The sequence below is a fragment of the Ornithodoros turicata genome, chromosome 5, assembly GCF_037126465.1.
Source record: "Ornithodoros turicata isolate Travis chromosome 5, ASM3712646v1, whole genome shotgun sequence".
Classification (NCBI taxonomy): domain Eukaryota; kingdom Metazoa; phylum Arthropoda; class Arachnida; order Ixodida; family Argasidae; genus Ornithodoros; species Ornithodoros turicata.
This window is the reverse complement of record NC_088205.1, coordinates 42,909,833-42,927,519: the sequence shown is the minus strand read 5'-3', so window position 1 is coordinate 42,927,519 and position 17,687 is coordinate 42,909,833. Positions and strand designations below refer to the sequence as shown.

At 43.6% G+C, this 17,687-nt stretch overlaps 1 long non-coding RNA gene across 1 annotated transcript; it reads left to right on the top strand.

The window, feature by feature from the left end:
* Positions 1-4,441: 4,441 nt before the first annotated feature.
* Positions 4,442-6,912, top strand: LOC135394408 (uncharacterized). The gene is made up of 3 exons (XR_010422884.1): positions 4,442-5,231; positions 5,339-5,507; positions 6,660-6,912. It is a non-coding gene; the product is annotated as an uncharacterized LOC135394408 (long non-coding RNA).
* The last annotated feature ends 10,775 nt before the right edge of the window (positions 6,913-17,687 follow it).

Genomic DNA, 17,687 nt, shown 5'->3' with positions numbered 1-17,687 from the left:
ACCGCGAAGTATGCGCGAAGTTTCCACAGGCTTTAACGAGAGTAATGACATGTTGTTGGCACCGTTTCACACTGTACTGAAATAAAATAAACACACTGCTGAAAATACTTGTTTAACAATATTGTACTGTCGGGACCCCTCGCTTTTTCTCAATATTTTTACCTGTGCCACAGAGCCTGCCGTCGAGGCTACACACTTTGTAAGCTGAAAAGAAGTGAAGTGAGTTTGGGGAACTCACTAAATCGTTAGTGCACTTTCTACCGAGTGTCACTGAATGAGGTCGTGTGACAGCACACGAATTACAGCAAGTGCAAATGTCATTGGCTGAAAGTGATACTAAATTAGTCCGTCTGACAGGGGTATAACTCAACTTCACTAAAGGGAGTTATTGTCACTGAAATATTCGTCACATCACCAATAACGTTTGTAAAAAAAGAATTGAGTGCTAATTTCAAGTTAGCAACCCTTGAAGGGACTATGAAAGGAGGTTTGACAAGCCTACGATCATTTTCAATTTGTCCTTGTGTACTAAAGCATGAACCCTGTGAAATATGAAGTTGAAAATCGTTTTAATATCGTAAATATTCGATATTAACCACGACCGTGAACGGCGCCTGCTACGACCCGCCTGCGAGGCGAACTGCCGTGACATCATACGCAGGGGATGTTGCCGATTCGCGGACGGTCTTGTGCGAGCAAATTGCTAAATTTGCAAGCAAGCTTTCAAACTTCGACATTAAATATGTTTTAATTTGACCTCGAGCTGAGATCGTCCCTAATCGTTGACACAGAATCCTAGCAGAAGTGTAATGTAGCCGCTGGTTGTCAGCATGGTTACCGGAGCACGGTTTCCTCTCTGAGCTGCTTCTTCGTCAGAAAATGTCTCTGTCGGTGGGCTTTTGGGAGCTGCTCCGTACGGAACGATTCCTAGACGCCGTGAGCGTCGCATAATCTCTTCTTCCATCGCTGACAATTTGTGTTTGGCCAAATTTCTACTGACTTCAACGGCAGACATACGACGTCGTTGTTGTCCAAACCGAAACCATGCACCCACGTGGTCCCGCGGGGTGTGTGCTCCCGGTCGTTCACAATTGGCTGAGAGGACTGGACGTTGATGACGTAAGCCCGCTTCGAAGGGATGTATGTGGCGGTCACGCCCCGCTATTTTTGCGTGGTAATAGCGCCCCCGGTGCAAGCTGAATACGGTTAAAAGTCGATGTGTGTATGATAGTGAGGGATCATGAGAATTGTTTCCAGCAGAGTACTCAGAATTCGCGAAAATTGTTTCATGGTCCCTTCAATCTCGGTTCAAAGTTAACCAGTTTTGGGGAAACCAGGCCCATGTCAGATATAACCTTTGACTATTCTGAAATAGATTAATTCCCTAGTCAAACCTAAGGCCGTTAGCAGAACGGCGGTTACTTCAGCTGTTCGCCAACCATCATCTCGAATGACATCGTTCTCTGCCCTGATTTGTTGAAACCACGAGGCGTACGCCTTAAATTGTGGCAATTATGAACTGCATAATTGTAACAAAAAAGGGAGTACGCCTCCCATTTTCAACAAATTAGGGCAGAGGACGATGTCATTCGAGATGATGGTTGGACAACAGGTGAAGTAACCGCCGTTCTGCTAACGGCCTTAGGTTTGCCGTCTGACTAGGGTATAAGATTGACAACAAACTGTGTGAGAGACATTCCGCATCATGAAGTGACTAATGCAGCGATATATATGGTTTTTTGCTTTACTCGTAGCTTTTCATTCTAATTTTATTTTGTTGCTGCTGCAATTCCGGTACTGTTGCTGTCTTTCAACATGCCTATGTTTGTGTGTATCATGTGTGCTGTTTTCTCCTGTTCATGCCACAATTATCTGTTGGCATTCACGAATACTGAATAAACAATGAACAGAAGAAAAAAACCCGGTAGGTTCTGCTCCGTGCACTGTCTCCGCTTTTAGCTAGTGTACATGACTTTGTGTCAACGTCGAACAATAAAAAGAAAGCGATATCCGCAAGAGAAGGCCATCGAAGTCTAAACATCTATGAAGTACGATCTCCTGAGGTTTACTATACAGTATATACCAGAAAACGTGTCATTGAATTATAATAAAAAAAAACTACACCACCTAGAATCATGCGGTCAACGGCATTTGTTCTTACTAGGTTTTTGCCACCTCCTGATGTGAATGTCGTGTAACGTAAGTTTAATTACGTAAATGTTTGTGAACTGAAGTCGGATATTTGCCAAGTAAAGGTCACTTTTTTACCCCACCAATGGGAAGAGCGTGTCTAATTTACTCAAATTAATGATAATTGACAGGGATATTCAGGGGCTATCCCATCAGAAAAAATAGCCGAACATCATGCTCTATGGAGCTAGCGCGCGACAAATTTTTCAGCGCAATCCTTGTCAGTCCGACGACAGGAGGTTGGAAACCTAGCCCACACCCGCAACGCAGAAAGAGATAACACAGGTATGGCTTATCGCGTCCGACTTTCGCTGGGATTGCACTTTCCTTCTCCCAATTTCAGGAACTGTCACTTTTTCTACTATCACTCTGGTTGCTGGGTTTAGAACCTCCTTTCGTCGGACTCAGAGCGATTGCGCTCAGAAAGTCGTCGCGCGTTATGATGCAGTGCTACGAAAAAGCAAGATGTTCGGCTATTTTTTCCGATGGGATAGCTCGTGAATATCACTGTCAATTATCATGAACTTGAGTGAATTCGGCACGCTCTTCATATTGGTGGGGTAAAAAAATAACCTTTACTTGGCAAATTTCCGAGTTCAGTTCGCAAATATTTACATAATTAAACTTACGATACATGACATTCACATTAGGAGTTGGCAAAAACCTAATAAGAACAAATGCCGTTGACCGCATGATTCTAGGTGGTGTAGTTTTTTTTTATTATAATTCAATGACACGTTTTCTGGGACACCTCGTATACTTCCAATGTTCACTCATAGTATACACCCCGTTACATCCTGCTCAGGGACTGGCCAGGGACTCGCAGCAACCAGTCTACCATAGGACCAACGAAATGCGACCGCCAATTACAACTGCAAGGAAGTTTTCGTCTGATCTGGAGACAAAGTAGAAGTGTCCCACATGTTGAAGATATTGAGGAAGATGATTAGTATACTCGTAAATCCCCTGTCACCCGATGTGTGGTGGAATATACCCGATGCAACCACGTCAGAATTAATGCCTGCGATTATTTACCACACCGTCACATGTGTAGTTCAAGCTCCGTGTAATACGCTACATTGCGACTTATGTTCTTGTCTCAGCAGCGTTAGGTCCAACCCTCTGCCTACAGCAATTATCTTGTTTGATGACAATACACTCCTCTGCCTCTGAACGCGAGGCCTACAAAACAGACAAATGCCGTTGACCGCATGATTCTAGGTCCAAAACACAGCGCGAGAAGACACGACGGAAGAAGAGAGGACAGGACAGGCGCTGACTCCAACGAACAGTTTAATAACACAAAAACCAGTACGCAGGCGCACAGCCGCCAACCCAGTCACCCCACCTTGGTCCAAGAGCGCAGACGCTCAGACAGACACAATCACTACCGCCTCGACAACATCCTCCTCTCCCCCGATAACAAAGACACAGAAGTTTGGCTCACACACCTACCGCCTCTATCCCCGATAAAAAACGCTTCAGATAACTCCCACGCACCCTTATCTCTGCTCCTAGATAGCACAACAATCTGACTAAATAGCGGAGTACACTTACATTTGGTAACATGCATAGGCAAATGACGCGTGTCCGCACTAGACAAAGACCCTTCATGCTCTCGGGCCCTGTCGTTAACACACCGGCCGGTCTGGCCAATGTACACCCTATCGCATGTGAGCGGGATCTCATAAACTACCCCCACCGCACAGCTAACGTACTGGTGCTGATGGCTCTTGCCACAAGAGACTTCAGGCTTACTACGATCAACTTTCGAACAAAGGCCCGAGAGCCTGCAAGGTGCCGAAAATACCATAGGTACACCGTACCTATTAGCCACTCTTTTCAAATTGTGCGATACTCTGTGCACGTACGGAACAACCATACATCTAGTAGAACCCCTCGCGACTTCCCCCCTAGGTTTCCGCACCTTTCCTTTAACCTTTTGGAGAAGGCCTTCGGCTACACTCGCCAACAGCCTTGTGGGGAATCCAGCAGCACCCAACCTGTCCACCTGGGCCGCGAAACTCTCCAACAAACTCTCCAGCACCTTGCAGGCTCTCGGGCCTTTGTTCGAAAGTTGATCGTAGTAAGCCTAAAGTCTCTTGTGGCAAGAGCCATCAGCACCAGTACGTTAGCTGTGCGGTGGGGGTAGTTTATGAGATCCCGCTCACATGCGATAGGGTGTACATTGGCCAGACCGGCCGGTGTGTTAACGACAGGGCCCGAGAGCATGAAAGGTCTTTGTCTAGTGCGGACACGCGTCATTTGCCTATGCATGTGTAGAGGACGATGGTCTTCCTCTACATGAGCCCCGACCGGCGATGATGGTATGCCACGGAGAGCCGATGACTGTGGCCTGTCTCCATGGCCGCGCCGGTGGAACTGAGGCAGGTGCTCCAGGCGCGTGGCCATCTTCGTCGCTGTCCACCGGCCGCTACATCACTCCCCCCCTCAGACGCGGAGCGGCGCTTGCGCGTCGATACTAAGGCGGGAGGAATGGCGACGGCACGTGGACGTGGGAAACTGAGGCTTGAGAATTGAGAAAGTACGGCTTGAGTTCGCGGCAGCAGGCGCGGCAGGATAGCGGGCGTGGACATTCGTTGCAGAACGTTGTTGCGGACGGTCGATTTAGTGCGTTGTGCCGTCGTGCTGCTGCGCCAGTGATCAGCTTGCGTCGTGTCAAGTGGAAGCAGGGCGATGGGGGCAGCGTGAGACATTTCCGCGAGCGACCTCCGGAAAGCGTTGCCGAGCTGACGCATGTGCGGCGTCAGGGCGTAAGAACAGCGACGTACCGATACCAGTAGTGGAGCGTGTTGCTCATTGAACAGTCGCTGGTGATGCCGGGGTGTGCCATCGCGAAGTACGTGGCGGCCTGAAGAAGAGTGCGGACCACGGCGTACCGCGACCGGTACGGGGCGTTGAAGTCGAAGAGTGCCGGGTCAGAAGTGAGCGTAGCCTCCGATTACGAGCCCCGGCGGAGAGACGTGCTCGGTGACTCACGATAGGTGGGCCCTAGCGCCATCGTCTGCTGTCTTGAGCAGGTGAGCGGATGTTGCTGCCCCATAATAGCCGTCGTTGTGAAATTTGGGATGGTACTGGGCCGAATTATGCCGAACATGGTGTTCGTTGTTCGGGTCACCAAATGTAGAGGACGATGGTCTTCCTCTACATGAGCCCCGACCGGCGATGATGGTATGCCACGGAGAGGCGATGACTGTGGCCTGTCTCCATGGCCGCGCCGGTGGAACTGAGGCAGGTGCTCCAGGCGCGTGGCCATCTTCGTCGCTGTCCACCGGCCGCTACACATGTTACCAAATGTAAGTGTACTCCGCTATTTAGTCAGATTGTTGTGCTATCTAGGAGCAGAGATAAGGGTGCGCGGGAGTTATCTGAAGCGTTTTTTATCGGGGATAGAGGCGGTAGGTGTGTGAGCCAAACTTCTGTGTCTTTGTTATCGGGGGAGAGGAGGATGTTGTCGAGGCGGTAGTGATTGTGTCTGTCTGAGCGTCTGCGCTCTTGGACCAATGTGGGGTGACTGGGTTGGCGGCTGTGCGCCTGCGTACTAGTTTTTGTGTTATTAAACTGTTCGTTGGAGTCAGCGCCTGTCCTGTCCTCACTTCTTCCGTCGTGTCTTCTCGCGCTGTGTTTTGGATCTTCATGTATAGTCACCAACGTGCCCAACAGCGAGTCCTCATGATTCTAGGTGGCGTATTTTTTAAATTATAATTCAATGACACGTTTTCTGGGACACCCTGTATATACAGTCAGTCTTTTTCAAGTGAAACTTAATTTCTCCTGATCATTCGCCCTGAATCAGTACCTGAAGAATTCCGAACACGTTTCAACCATCAACTGAATTGGATGCAGACTATTTAGTACCGATCTGGGCCAGTTTGCATAAAACTTGAGCACGAGTCTTAAACGCATACTAAGTCTGAGTACGCGTGCTCAGTGGCATTGGCAGTGCATTCCAGTGTTGTACGTAACACCGTTACTGTAATCGATATTTATTTCGGTATCGGAGTGCGGATCGCGATACTTTTCTAAATCGATATCGGAAAAGTATTTCCTTTACAAATTTGTGGTAACGCGATCTCCATATCGTTACCGATACCGCTATTTTTATGCCCCACCCTTTCTTCACCGTCATATTTATTATTTTATTCATTGTCACTGGTCCGCCTAGCGCTCGACATGAAGCCTGTGGAAGCCTGGCTGACATTGCCGTTGTTTTTTGTTTTTTTTCACTCTATTAAACATACCCCCCCCCCCCCCCCCCCGTGGACATGCCTACGTGTTCCGTAACGGGAATTATACCAAACACATGTTCACTTTTTTTTTATTCGAACCTGGAGGAAATAACTACGGCTCACATGCACTGTGGTATTGCTAACTTCGGATAGGTCATTGGACCCCACGGTATGTGTGGGTCTGACACTAACGTAATTGTCATATTTGGCCTCTATCAGCTGCCGGAGACACCTCGGCCTGCTAGGATGGCAGAGCAAGACTTCAAGAATCAGCTATTGATGAAAGTCAATCAAGCTTGTCCGAGCTACATAATAAATATGCTGTCTTTCTACTGCAAAACTGTCTTCTCCCAATTTGCTATTATTTACATAGAGCTACAGCTACACCGAGCTACATAATAAATATACTATGCGACCGGTCTCGAAGACATAACATCGTTCTTCGGAAGTCGGTATATGTAACACGTGAAATCCCCATAGCATATAAGACTAATCAACGTACGTAGGCCACGCGTATTAATCCGGTGGAGTCCGGGACGCGCACCGAGTAACAAAGCTACGGATGATGTTTAATCATTCGTGGCTTTACTTCGCGAGACAACTGTGATCATGAGTGGACAGCACAGTGGACGGGCCTGTGGATTAATTTTGCCCACCTGAGGGTTCGATAACGTGCGCCAAAATCTCGACACACGGCGCACCATATTTATTGTCCATCGCAACTGATCCCTGAGCAACTTGTACCCGCTACGGATAAGACAGCGCACGTAGCGCACCTGTCGCCAACTAAACGCCCATGGCTTATTTCAAGTTAGACATTAAATAGACTCGTTGAGGTCGTTAAAGGTATTGTAAAGTCTGGACAAGCAAGATATACTGGCGGCGTGACTTGAGACTTTGTTGCTTGTAAATGCCATATGTGGAACCATGCGCCAGACAACGCGCTCTAAATATTTTTAATTTGTTATGAAAAATTCGGCGTTGTGCAGCGGCGCGACGTCTGGTGTCAAACAACCCCCTGTGCAGCTGGTAACACTGTGGGTTTGTATTTTTTGTCGCGATTTGGTTCTTTGGTGACTATATTTCTGATCATATTTCTGCAAGAGAAACCCCTGTTTAGTGCATTTTTTTGCGAAATAAAATGAAAAAAGAAACGCAGCGCTTTTTGGACGGAGGCGCCACCTGAACCAGATTTGTACGAATTTAGAGTATTGTATTTAAGGCACTGTATTTTCAATACTATTTCTCGTATTTTGGTATCTTACTCAATATTTTTTGGGGGGAGTGTTTGTACTCTATTTCAAATACATTTTGTGGTATTTTCTATTTAATACTCTAACTACTTTTTCGGTCGCCGCTCAGTTTTCCAGTTTCTCATCTTTTTCATTCGCATGCTTGCTCTCCGGGAATTTCCATTCCCACGTCCATTCGACCCTCCACGTTGACCTCACAGGAAAATCCGAATTCAAGGTCTTGTGCCAGGTGCACAATTCCAGCGAGAGCAAGTGTTTTATGATGTGTGCCCTGCACCTGCAACTAGGGTTGCCAGCTTTCGTAGTGAAAAATACCGGCTGAGGGAGAGGAGGTGGTATAGAGGGAAAGGGGATATGCTCGCGGGAAAGGGAAAGTGGGTGAGGGGTGGATGAGGACACACAGAGACAGAGAGATAATACGAGGAAACATAAGTTCCTGTGTGTAGCTGGATCATTGATGTTAGAAATTGCTATAAACAGGCATGAACGGTACACTGGATCGTATTGGAGCAACCGGATTGTTATTTACTCTGAAAAACGCATCGATGCACACAAACCCTTCTTTGCAGGAGGAGATCTCATGATGGTTGTATACGGCCTAAGTCTGTCTGGCTCGACACAACCACCAATAGCTTTCCACAACCACTGATCTTGTCCCCTCCTAACACAAGACTTGATGAATAACAATAATAATAATAATAATGAATAAATAAGAAAACGACTGGTGACTGCGGAATTGGGACTTTGCTCCAGATTTATTCAAGCTGTAGTGAAATGTTGAAGCGAAAACCTCGCAAAAGCCCTTGTGAAAAGGTATTGAGCAACAAATACCGGCAAAACGCTGCCGGTATCACCTTCCTACCTATAATACCGGCCTGGTGGCAACCCTACCTGCAACAGAGCTCTGAGCTAGATATCTCCTCTGGCTCTGTTCTAGCCTTCTAGCTCTAGGACACCCCTACTTTGCAAGCTTCTACTGTTTCTCTTTGTAACGTGTGACAGATCGGTCAGTGACCGCCGCAGGCCGTTGGGGCTTTTGTATTTAGGGACATAAAGAAGTCATTCTGCACCAATTGTCAGTTCACAGAATGGAGCCAACGAAAGAGGCGCGTTCACTCACTTGGCCTTACGTTCCGACGTTTTTCGAATATAGTATTTCGGAAACCCATAATATTTCAGTGAAATGCAAGCTTTGCTTACCCAAGAAGAAGATGCTTTGATGACCGGGAAGATACCAAACTCAAGCATGTGTCAAACTCACATTCACGTGTTTTTCTACGAAGCCTACCGACGTATCTTAAGTGTATCCTAAATACTTTTGGAAGTATTTGCTACTCTAACTCAATTAATTTAATTTTGAAGTATATATTCTATCTTAATTACAATTTTGTGGCAGTATTTGCTATCTTATATTAGTAGTAATAGGTCTGGCCGAGACTACGGGGGTGAGAAACTATGGCACCCCTGCCCCTGAGCCCTGCGCGTATTTTTCCCTGCGCGGCGCGTGTGCGGAGGGTTGTCCGCGCGCTCACGGCGGGGGAGGGCTGCGCGTGCGCTCATCGTAGCGTATTTTTCAGCCTGGGCAGACTTCTTTGGCCATACGTGGGCCGACTTCATATATTTTTCCGATACAACAGGTGAGCGGTTTACATGCAGAGACAAGTGAAAAAGTACAAGTGAAAATATATTTATTAATGCCAATCAAGTTTAGATATATTTATTAAAGCCAATATTGCTGGGAATTGTGCCAATTGTGATGCCAATCAGGTGAAGGAGAAAAACCCAGCCGAAAAACATTCACCACCTGTAACAGGGCGGTGCTCGGGTGGAGGGCTGCTGTGGTGGGCGGAGCGTGACCAGAGGGCTGCGTGCGCGCTTACCCTTCACCCTGGGCTGACTTCTTTCACCATTTTCCTACTTGGGCCGACTTCCTTCCCGCGACAGGTGGGCGGTGCTCGGGTGGAGGGCTGCTGTGGTGGCCGGAGCGTGACCGGAGGGCTGCGTGCGCACTTACCCTTCACACTGGGCTGAATTCTTTCACAATTTTCCTACTTGGGCCGACTTCCTTCCCGCGACAGGTGGGCGGCGCTCGGGTGGAGGGCTGCTGTTGTGGGCGTCGCGTGGCCGGTGGGCTGCGTGCGCGTTTACCATTCAGCCTGGGTCGACTTCTTTTGTCATTTTTCAGCCTGAGTCGGCTTGAATCGTAATTTTTCCAGCTACACCAGGTGTGCAGTAGGCTGTTTACATGCAAAGGATAGCCATACACAAAAGTACAAGTGAAAATATATTTATTAAAGTCATTAGGAATTATGTTATGACTCTGCGTGAATGGGAAAAACTTAGCAAAAAAATCTGAAATAGAAGGAACACAATACACGTAACAAAGAATATACTTATTACAGGTATGACACATTAGCATTGAATAGGTATCACAAATCAAACACAATATTTTTATTAACAGTAATCACAATTTTTCAATGAATCAGAAGTGATAGCGCATTTAATCAAAGAAGATATTCTTAATCAATACAATTACAATCAAAATTACAAGTGCTATTATAAAAAGTCTGAGATGTTAGAATCTGATAGGTGTAAGTAATTTCGAGCACATTAGCTAAGTTTAATATTCCGACGTGACACTTGACCAGAATTCAGGGACACGACACAGAAAGCCGGCTTCGCGGGATAACAGACAACCATGCAAGAAAGCCGACTTGACAGATTTGCACGAGGATATGGGAGGAGGAAAAATTCGGGGAGGGACAAGGAGGAGAGATAAGAAAGAGAACTTTTAACGTCATCTGCACGGCAATAACACTGTGGGCACGCGGGGCACGCACGAGAGCTCGTGCTCAGGTAAAAAAAAAACGCAACGCGTGGCTCAGAATTGAAATATGCATCAAACCTTTTCTGTTGGTTGAATGTCGTTGCGAAATCAAAAATCGCGCTATAGAAGCTCGTGAAGCGAAATGATTGGTCCGCGTGAGAAAGGCATGATCTTAATATTAATAACTGGTGGCGCCGACTATGATCATGAGCGACGCCACGGTAGATACATTGGTCTACTTGTGAACAATTTCATGATGCAAAGGCAGCTATGGCCTTAGTTAACCTTTAGTTGAAATTAATATATACATGAACAATGTACTTGACAATAATGTGTATTGCAATTAAAAAAGAGTAGACAGGGACGTCCAGAGATCGCTATTGCAGATCTGCTGTTCGTCAATCAGTACCAATGTAGTACAAATGCGCTAGCTGCTGGGCTGTCGCCGACATACAGGAGCTGCAACTACGCAAGTTAAGCTAGTTAACGAAAGAGTCATATTGGCGAATGTTCAGCCGTTCTGCTTCTACAGGGACAGGCATGAACTAATCCTATACTGTGCTATCTTATCGAAACTACTAAATTACGTCGCGCCTACGGTAGTGATCTGCAGGCAGGCAAAGCCAATTTTATGAGCAAGCGTACCTGAATTCTAAGAAATGAAATAAAAAATACTATATGATATGTGTATAAAAAAAAGTACCACACCAAGGATTGAACCCAAGAACGCAAATCCGTAACGCGCTCAGTATACCACAAGACCAGCAACGCAACAACACAGCGTGAAGAATTTGGTTAGAAATACTCTGAGAGCCATCGTAGGCCTATCGCGTACTTTTTTCGTCGTGGGAAAAAAATTAGGACCTCCTGCAACTGCGCGTAAAGTTGCAGAGCGCACAAGATAGGCCAGTCTTTCATGTCCAATGTGGACACTTTTTGGGGAAGCCCTAGTTTTGACGTAATTAAAGGATTAAGACACGCCAATGTATTCTGCCATGAAGCCAACACGGCGAAAATAAGTCTCTCAGGAAAAAAAGTGTGACGGTCTCATGCTACCAATCCACTTGTGGACAATCGAGGAACCTTCTGCCGTCACGCCTAGATGTGGACGCTTTTTTCAAACCCTCAGTACTAATGGATATTTTACGGAAAGCAGACGGAATGTATAGCTTCAATGGAGGGCATCGAGTTCGCAGGTTAAGCCAACTTTAAGAGTAGGTGTCCCGCAATTCTGGGAATGAAATTTAATTAATCAATTTCTTATGAAGTGAATAGCGCAGACATAAGGCAATAATTCGAATCAACACACAGCATTAATATAGAACCAATCATCCAACATGTAGGAAAATAATAGCTACACCATATCAAAACGAGAAATGATCACCACATTTAATCAATATGATTATAAACAAAATTATAAGTTGTGTTATAAAAACTCTAATATTCCTATACGTGAGAACCATCAGTGCAATAGCTGGAAGTTCTGATAGTTGTATGTAATTAACTGTGAACAGCAGAGACCCTGGAAGACTATGGAACACGAACACAAGAGGAAATAAAATATATACAGCTACAAAGAAGATATTCCTAATCAAAACAACACAGTAATCTATCATTCAGAAAATCAGAAGAAAGAATCAAACTCATCAGAAAATAGACATGTTGAAAATGAACTTCACCACATAGCACGCTCCTAGCCAACAAACAGAACAAAGAACGACACGAACACAAGAGGAAATAAAATCTATACCACTACAAATCAAACTCATCAGAAAGTAGACATTTTAAAAATGAACTTCACCACATAGCACACTCCTAGTCAACAAACAGAACAAAGAACGACACGAACACAAGAGGAAATAAAATCTATACCACTACATTGGTTAATCAAAACAACATAGTAATCTATCGTTTAGAAAATCAGAAGAAAAAATCAAACTCATCAGAAAATAGAGATGTTAAAAACTTCACCACATAGCACTATCCTAGCCAACAAACAGAACAGGGAACGACACGAACACAAGAGGAAATAAAATCTATACCACTACAAAGAAGATATTCCTAATCAAAACAACATAGTAATCTATCATTCAGAAAATCAGAAGAAAAAGATCAAACTCATCAGAAAATAGACATATTAAAAATTAACTTCACCACATAGCACACTCCTAGCCAACAAACAGAACAAAGAACGACACGAACACAAGAGGAAATAAAATCTATACCACTACAAAGAAGATATTCCTAATCAAAACAACAGAGTAATCTATCATTCAGAAAATCAGAAGAAAAAATCGAACTCATCAGGAAATATATTAAAAAGGAACTTCACCGCATAGCACGCTCCTAGCCAACAACCAGCTCTAATAATATCTGCCGTAATTTGTTGAAGACGGGAGGCGTACACATGTTTTGTGACAGTTATGAACATTTTCGAGCGTAATAGGGAATCTAAGTTGATTATTCCAACATCACACAATTAACCAATTTCTTATAAAGTGAACAGCATAGACGTAAGGAAATAACGAGAAACAACACAATCAACAGCTACAATTAATAGAGAGCCAAACCTGCGCACCATCCAACACATAGAGAAATAATAGCTAATCAATCTATCAAAAGGCTAAATAACACAGACTTAACGCTGAAGCACAGAGGAACACACGGCGACACGTAAACAACAACAGAGGAAAATAATCTATCATTGAACCATCATAAATTCGACCAATATACAATTTTCATTCTAACAAACACTACGAACCTTGATGGAGGTATCCAAGACGTAGAAAATATGCACTGTTTTCACTCTTTTCCTCAAAGCCGGGAGACTTTATGTCTCTATCTACGTGACCATAGCACAGCGCATGCTTTATCACTCAAATGGTTAGGGGCTATATTACTTCGTCCAGCAAACGGGGCGCTCTAGAGGTCAGATAAGAGAGTTCAAAGGCGATATATTTTATTGTGCAGCGCAAATAGATGTCGATATCACTCGCGGGGGTCACTATCTTTTCGCATCCTTTCCCTGAAACGGAAATCTTTCGTCAAAGTGGTTGACAAGTCGGCTAAGTTTGTAGAGATGCGATATTGTTATTGAAGATGTAGAGAAAGTCCAAATTATTAATTGGTAGCAACGATACTCAATCAAAAACGAGAAACAAATTTAATTACATCAATTTTTGTAATATCTTGCAACAAAAATTTCTAATGAACCACACAGAAATATCAAATGTGAAATGCAACTCAGAGTTATGAGGCATTCCCATCTTAGAGATACTTACTTATGTCAATCGAGTGAACAATTGAAACAAATGCAAGACAATAATTATTTCAGGCAGTAAGTTCACAACTTATAGAATATCAGACGAGTGAATACTTGAAACAAAGTCAAAAGAATAATTCTCACGACAGGTGGAGATTATAGCATTCTAAACCAGATAATAAAATTTTAATCAATAAAATAAACATAGATATCCTTTTAATTAAGTGTAGATCTGCACTTGAAAACAGAAGAGACAATTGCTCTACATTGAAAAGATGGACAGATTTTGTACTCGATACCATAAGTCATGGGAAGATGTGATAAAAAACTGCTTCGAAAAGGAGGAGCCGCGAAACGATTTCATTATCGCTGCATTTCAATACGTCCTAGACATGGTCGTATTCGGAGAAATGGTACAAACTACAGAACTGAAGGTGCAAGAATTTATATGCCGAATCTACAATACTTATAAAAATATCTGCACATCAACGTCAGAAGGGCCACTGGGATTGATCGCGGAGTTTTTGACGTTTGCCAACGAAGAATTGAAATACACTAGACCAGATGTAATTGTAATCATTGCAATGGGCATTGCGTTCATCAAGAAAGCAGTCGGATCAAATTATCATATACAAGCGGTCTATATCGCACGATTCATTACGGATTTGTTGAAATTACACATATCTGAGATGGAAAGTACATAAAATCTTATCACGTGATATATTCCACTACCACGGCAACGCAATTATTTTCTTCTACCAGTGTCTGCAACGATGTCGAATCAACAGAAGTTCATATTTGTTGTGAAAGGTTTGATGTATTATCACCTGTTGAAACTCAACAAATATATCAATTGCGGTGGACCACCTGACGATTTTCATCTAATAATCTCTTGTACGCCATTCAAGAATCTTCATATAACATAAGACATGAGTAAGTATCTCTAAGATGGGAATGCCTCATAACTCTGAGTTGCATTTCATTTTGATATTTCTGTGTGGTTCATTCGAAATTTCTGTTGCAAGATATTGCAAAAATTGATGTAATTAAATTTGTTTCTCGTTTTTGATTGAGTATCGTTGCTACCAATTAATAATTTGGACTTTCTCTACATCTTCAATAACAATATCGCATCTCTACAAACTTAGGCGACTTGTCAACCACTTTGACGAAAGATTTCCGTTTCAGGGAAAGGATGCGAAAAGACAGTGACCCCCGCGAGTGATATCGACATCTATTTGCGCTGCACAATAAAATATATCGCCTTTGAACTCTCTTATCTGACCTCTAGAGCGCCCCGTTTGCTGGACGAAGTAATATAGTCCCTAACAATTTGAGTGATAAAGCATGCGCTGTGCTATGGTCACGTAGATAGAGACATAAAGTCTCCCGGCTTTGAGGAAAAGAGTGAAAACAGTGCATATTTTCTACGTCTTGGATACCTCCATCAAGGTTCGTAGTGTTTGTTAGAATGAAAATTGTATATTGGTCGAATTTATGATGGTTCAATGATAGATTATTTTCCTCTGTTGTTGTTTACGTGTCGCCGTGTGTTCCTCTGTGCTTCAGCGTTAAGTCTGTGCTATTTCGCCTTTTGATAGATTGATTAGCTATTATTTCTCTATGTGTTGGATGGTGTGCAGGTTTGGCTCTCTATTAATTGTAGCTGTTGATTGTGTTGTTCCTCGTTATTTCCTTACGTCTATGCTGTTCACTTAATAAGAAATTGGTTAATTGTGTGATGTTGGAATAATCAACTTAGATTCCCTATTGCGCTCGAAAATGTTCATAACTGTCACAAAACAGGTGTACGCCTCCCGTCTTCAACAAATCAGGGCAGATATTATTAGAGTTGGTTGTTGGCTAGGAGCGTGCTATGCGGTGAAGTTCATTTTTAATATATTTTCTGATGAATTTGATTTTTTCTTCTGATTTTCTGAATGATAGATAACTCTGTTGTTTTGATTAGGAATATCTTCTTTGTAGTGGTATAGATTTTATTTCCTCTTGTGTTCGTGTCGTTCTAGGTTCTGTTTGTTGGCTAGGAGTGTGCTATGCGGTGAAGTTAACTTTTAATATGTCTATTTTCTGATCAATTTTATTCTTTCTTCTGATTTTCTGAATGATAGATTACTGTGTTGTTTTGATTAGGAATATCTTCTTTGTAGTTGTATAGATTTTATTTCCTCTTGTGTTCGTGACCCATAGTCTTCCAGGGTCTCTGCTGTTCACAGTTAATTACATACAACTATCAGAACTTCCAGCTATTGCACTGATGGTTCTCACGTATAGGAATATTAGACTTTTTATAACACAACTTATAATTTTGTTTATAATCATATTGATTAAGAATATCTTCTTTGATTAAATGTGGTGATCATTTCTCGTTTTGATATGGTGTAGCTATTATTTTCCTACATGTTGGATGATTGGTTCTATATTAATGCTATGTGTTGATTCGAATTATTGCCTTATGTCTGCGCTATTCACTTGATAAGAAATTGATTAATTAAATTTGTGTCACGTTGGAATATTAAACTTAGCTATTGTGCTCGAAATTACTTACACCTATCAGATTCTAACATCTCAGACTTTTTATAATAGCACTTGTAATTTTGATTGTAATCGTATTGATTAAGAATATCTTCTTTGATTAAATGCGCTATCACTTCTGATTCATTGAAAACTTGTGATTACTGTTAATAAAAATATTGTGTTTGATTTGTGATACCTATTCAATGCTAATGTGTCATACCTGTAATAAGTATATTCTTTGTTACGTGTATTGTGTTCCTTCTATTTCAGATTTTTTTGCTAAGTTTTTCGCATTCACGCAGAGTCATAACATAATTCCTAATGACTTTAATAAATATATTTTCACTTGTACTTTTGTGTATGGCTATCCTTTGCATGTAAACAGCCTACTGCACACCTCGTGTAGCTGGAAAAATTACGATTCAAGTCGACTCAGGCTGAAAAATGACGAAAGTGGGCAGCCCAGGCTGAAAAATGACAAAAGAAGTCGACCCAGGCTGAATGGTAAACGCGCACGCAGCCCTCCGCAGCCACGCGACGCCCACAACAGCAGCCCTCCACCCGAGCGCCGCCCACCTGTCGCGGGAAAGAAAGTCGGCCCAAGTAGGAAAATTGTGAAAGAAGTCAGCCCAGTGTGAAGGGTAAGCGCGCACGCAGCCCTCCGGTCACGCTCCGCCCACCACAGCAGCGCTCCACCCGAGCACCGCCCACCTGTTGCGGGAAGGAAGTCGGCCCAAGTAGGAAAATGGTGAAAGAAGTCAGTTGATCAAAGGGAGGAAGCGGGGGAGTAGGTGATAGGTCATGTCGCTACGATGCAGCACTGAGACGGGACGAAGGGCTATCTCACAATATAAAAAGGATTGCGGGCAGGTTTGATATTCATGTTATATTCTCTGCTCCACGCAAGTTGCAAAGTCTTTGCTCACACATTAATAAAGAGCGTAATGTTCGGGGGGGTAGCATTCGCCACAAGAAGCCTTTTGTTGCCTGCGACTTAGGCACCATATATTCTATTCCTCTAGATTGTGGTGCGTGTTATATTGGTCAGTCGGGGCGGTGCTTGAACGTCCGACTTATGGAACATGCATCGACTATACGCCGCACCCCATCAGGCCACCTTGGCCTGCACTGTAGGGACTGCGAGTGCATACCATGCTTCGATAAAACATCTGTTTTGTGCAAGAACTCTGATAAGACTGTACGCGAGATAATTGAAGCCTTCTGTATTCACAGAAAAGGGACACATTGTATCAGTGCCCCGTCTCTTGCGCTGACTGACCTAGAAAAAGCGTTTCTAAACGTGGAGTGTGGGTTGACCTTGCGGGCCCACGTGGATCACACTAGGGGCATAGAATTTTGTGTAGCTAGTG